Source organism: Calliopsis andreniformis, unplaced genomic scaffold (assembly GCF_051401765.1).
Source record: "Calliopsis andreniformis isolate RMS-2024a unplaced genomic scaffold, iyCalAndr_principal scaffold0022, whole genome shotgun sequence".
NCBI lineage: Eukaryota > Metazoa > Arthropoda > Insecta > Hymenoptera > Andrenidae > Calliopsis > Calliopsis andreniformis.
The window spans coordinates 4,146,323-4,151,432 of NW_027480432.1; positions in this window are offsets into that span (position 1 = coordinate 4,146,323).

The following is a 5,110-nucleotide window of genomic DNA, read 5'->3' on the forward strand; positions in this document are numbered from 1 at the left end:
TTTGGCTTCTGTGCCAAAATTTATTGAAGGGATACAAAAATATTGAGTTATACTACTGAAAATGAGCAGTTTATGAGACAATTATTTGGGATTGTATATAATTTATTTTATTAATATTCTGTATGTATATGTGATCTTATATTTATTATGTCTGTATAAATTTGGAGGAGAGTAGGAAAGGAAAGATTCTACTAACAAGGTAGAGAGAAGGGAGAAGGGTAAATTTTGTTTAAGAGTTTACGTAGACCAGCAGAATTCCAGAGTCAAAGTTCCCCAGGGCAGCTCTTGTGGAACATTAACTTTCGCGCTCTACTTACAATTAGCAAACCTCCAGAGCCAGTCTCTGCTTTGCCTTGATCACCCTCCCCATTACCCCTCGTCTATATGCAGAATCCAAAAAAGAATATCTACTCCTCACGCTCATCGTCTCTGGAGGGAAATCGAAAAATGAATACAGAAGTGAATAAGAAATAATTTTATCTACGTTTAGAACTACCATGCATAAGATAGCCAGATAAGAGAAACCTTAACGAGCCTAAGCCTTAAAAATTCATGAACTCCAGCACTCTAGAACTCTTCTCTGTGTGCATAATATCGAGAGAAAAATAGGGAAGGACCGTTTTAGTTCCAAGCAGAGCTCAGACAGCACCGTTCCAGAGCCACGTGCATCGTGGTGCACGTGCGTCTTGCCTCCCTAGGATGCTCCTTTAATGGCGGTTCTTATCGGTCGACCAGGCTGCCCAGGATAATCCCAGGAACGCGATACACTCGGGACGAAATCTCGGCGGGACGAAAAGGAAGCGGCGCGTAATTAGGCACGGGGGGTAATTTAATTTTTAATCGGCCACCGGTATCTCGACGAAGAGGAACGTGCGCGTCGCTGGTAATTACAGGAGCGGCCACTCGTGTAACCTTCATCCAAGGGAGAGCAAATTGCATCACCGACCATTACGTAATTCCCTCCTGCAGATGGATCGATCTTACGATCGGCTATCGGCTGATCGATCCTCCCCTGCTGGGTTGTTTGTCCTAGGGCAGGGATTAAAACTGCTAAATTGTGTGGTTTGATACGACGACGGGGTTTAAGTTTCTGTGTAACTACTAGTCAGGGTAATTGAACTGATATTACGTCAGTGCTCTATCTAGAGGATTGACTTCGGGACCACCTACTGGAGTCCTTCCTTGATTACTTGCGTGATGAAGATTGAACGCCAGGAAATGAACCCCTGGAACAATATTACATTTTAACCCCTTCAAGGAATGTCATCATTCAAACGTCGCAAGTTTTTAAGTATCTGCTAGCAAAATTCCCCACCAAGAAATCGAAGAGAAATCTACTTAATCTACTCATAATCCACACATAATCTACTTAAATGAAGAACTAACTAAAAATTAAGTATCTCAAGTCAAGCCACTGTTTTCTGTCTCCAGTACACATAAATTTACCCCCCTGAGAAGCTCAAAAAACGTAGCCCATAGAACCTGCTCCAATTTCCCCCAATCATTCTCCATCTCCCTGCAACTCATCCCCCTGCCCCAAGCCTCAGAGGCTCCAGGGTTAATAGACACCTACCATAAATAAATAAATAAACCCCCTTCTCTGTGTCACGGTAGAATTAGCTGAGGGGGAGCCTGGCACTCGTCTAAGTCGCTCCTCCCCGAGTCAGCGGCAGTGTTTATCTTCTTAAAGGGTTCGATCGACTGCCGCTTGTGCATTGAACGAGAGGATCTCCGCGGTGAGTCGGTTCATCTTGATCGTCGATTCGCTTCGGGTGCCCCCGGGTAATCGACGATCGAACGGCAGGGGCGGCTGAAGGGGACAGGGCGAGAGGGGCGCGGCGGTCGGTGCAGCGATTAAGCAGCGTCAGCATCAGCAACTGCAGCAGCCAACGGCAGCAACGAGAGAACGCTGGAAAGCGGTGGGAACAACAGCGGCGACCACGTTGCGGCTGTAACGTGGCTCGCATTGCCGCCGCGAGATATCGATCGAGCCCTCGCCTTTCACCGGCCATTGTCCAGGACGTTGTGCCAGCGCTGGAAATCTAACTGCCGATAATTGCCTTCGAACCCGTCAAGTCATACGCCGTAATAGCATAATAACCGGGGCTAAGCGATCAGATTAAGGGAATGACTGCCCTCCGGCACCTGGGGCAAGGGCAAACCCTTCTGCGTTTCTCTCCTGGCCTCCTGCCTCTCCATTCCCTCTTCGTTGATAATGCCCCGATGATACGATTCCTTCTATTGTACGACTGCGTCCTCGCAGCGAAGATTGAGCTCTCGTAATGGGCCATTTTTGGTGGAGCTTCCTGCGGTTTAGAAGTCTGGAGCTTGTGGAGGGGAAGGATCGAGGTTCAAGGTGGACTATTTTCTTTAAAGGACGAAAATTGAGGAAATATTGTGTTGATGCAATAGTTCGTCCCATTTTTTTGATAGAAATTTAAGGAAAATTATATTTGCTAAAAATTACATACATGGCATGTGGCTTTCTGTTCGATGATCTTTCTCCATCTCTCTGGTAGCCTATGCTCATAGAAGTTCTGAGGTTTCTGGTTAGAGAACTGATCCACTGGACGAACTTTTGCATCGACTCAATATATGAGTAGAAACGAAACGAAAATGTCTGACTTATACGGTCTTGTTCTACTGGACACACTCGGGAATTCCTAGAAGTAGACCTCCCGAGATATGACTCCTCCTCCCGAAATACTTAGCCAGATCTGGTCCTCAATGGTCAACTAACACGGAACCACTGTATTTGCAAGATAAAACAAATTTTTGTCTGGCTTCCATTTCTGTAACTATAACAGAAAAATTTCTTTAACTGAAATCGTATAAAAATCAGCAGTCCATTAACCACTGACCTCAAACTACCACTCACAAACGACTCCCTAGCAGGTCTTCTAGAAACAGAAGACAATGCCCAAGAAGCCTTCTTCCTCATGCCACACCAACAGTTCTCAAACCGAAAGAAAATCTCTCAGCGAGGGACTCCTCCGCGACTACGTCAGAGCGCAGAAAAGCGGCGAGTGGCGGACAATGGACGTAAATTCGTGTCCACAGGCTCCACGTGGTGCCGCCCACGTTTACGAGGCAAAACTCGGCCGAGGCCTCGTAAACGCGCGCGTACTTGGGGCAGCGCGGCGCGTTATTACATTGTGTTCAAGAAAGCTAGCCACGGGCGATCGTAAATATCGTTCGAACGGTTCTCCGCTGACGCCCGAGGGCGAAAACGGGCATCTGTGATTGGTCTGCTCGATTTTAATCGCCGCCTGATTCAGCCTTTGGATCCAGTGGGCGGGGAGGCACGGGATTGGAACCGCTCGATTCTTTTCTGGGTTCGTTCTCTCTGTTTCCGACGTAACTCTTAATAAACCGGCTACTCGGCTTCGATTCGCCTCGAGCCGTGATTACTTCGATACTTTCCTCACCGGGGGAGAGAAATCGATGGGGCGGCGAGATAACGCGCTAACGAAATGATCGTAGACCCGTGACTGGGTACACTTGAGGATATTTTAAGGTGACTATCTCTATTGGCGCTTGAACGGTCGTAAACAGGACTCCAGCGAGGCTTGTCTCTGAGACCTGACGCTGGGGAAAGGAGCTGAGAGTGGTTGGTATCAGAGATCGATGGGCGAAAGTGGTGGATCGACTTTATGTACCTTTGTCTTGGGATGACACATTGGGGATTTAATTTAGAGCAATTGCCGCAGAGATAAAGTAGGTGTAATAGTAAAGTGGTTGATAACAGGTATCAGGAGTCTTAAAGAATAATTCTATTAGCCAAAATAGGAAGAAAATGGTGCACCTGAAATGGGTTATTCTACTTATGGTGCCTATTAACCAAGTCTAAGCAGTGTCAGTAGAATGAGCCAGTAGAGTAATTCTAGCCAGACACGTCCTAAATGTACTTTAGACCTTATTTAGTCTCGAACATAATTTCACGGCTCTTCATTTTCACATGTAGAATAATTCTGTGTGAAATTGAAACACCTTCGAAATTGCTGGGCAAGTTGAAAACATTGTCGCTATCGCTATGGATAATGATAGTTATTTCTCGGTGTTGAGTTTTCGTCGTACACTTCAAGAGAATATAGCAGGCTTCTTAATAACACTAACGCGTTTATTATGCATGTCGTATCTCTCTGAGAGCAAGTGCATAATGTAATGGACGGCTATCAGGATGCAACCGCGGCGTACAACGATGGCAGTTACTTAATCTTCGCTGTCGAGGCTTCTTCCCCTGGCTAACGGTAATCAAATTTTACGAGAATCTGACGTAATCGATTTTCTGCGATAATGGTGCTTAGGTCACTTGAGCTCAAACAAATTTTATAGTAATCTCGATTATTAAAAAGAAAAGAATTACTCGAAGCAATCTAAAGAAATTGATGCAACTTACGAAGGATTCGTGCACCGAGAGGCCAGGGGTCAAGAGTGCTCGTTCTCATTTCGAGCGACCCCACACGGACCTTGCAGTACTCGCGAACCTCGAAACTCCGAGAAACAACGCCCACGAGGCATTCCTCGCATCGCAGATTCTCATGCCCGACGAATATCGAAGCTGTTCGCGGAAACGGGAGGCCCAGATTTGCATTGTCTATAGATAGACGTTACCGCGTGTTTAACCAGTGGTAAACGTCGGCTCTCAGCGTCCTGTGGAACGTGATCGGAAAGATTCGATCGTATGATAATGATTTCGTGTGTCGATCATTCCTCGTGGGACGTTAAGATACATCTTTCGAGTCGGGCCGCGGGGCTCTTCTGACAGACAGCTGACGCGAGTACCCATCGGTCGATTCTGCGTGTTTAACATACGCTGCCCGTAATACCGTGACTGTCATCGTGTCTGTCGTACGTCATCGTGGGCAAGAAACTCACGGGCACTCGTAAATTTTACAGTCCAGAACGTCGAGCTCCGCCGAGGATATCTCGTGATATCTCGACTGTTCTTTGTTCGTGGCTACAAGCCCTCGTGTCCTCGACGGGGTCGTAGAAAAACGCGAGGACATTAATTGACGCTAAATGGGAGCGCTAACTTCTTCTTTCGTTTTCGAGTACTAGAACGTCTGTCCCGAGGTCTAATTATTTCGACGCTAGCGTTACTCGGAGA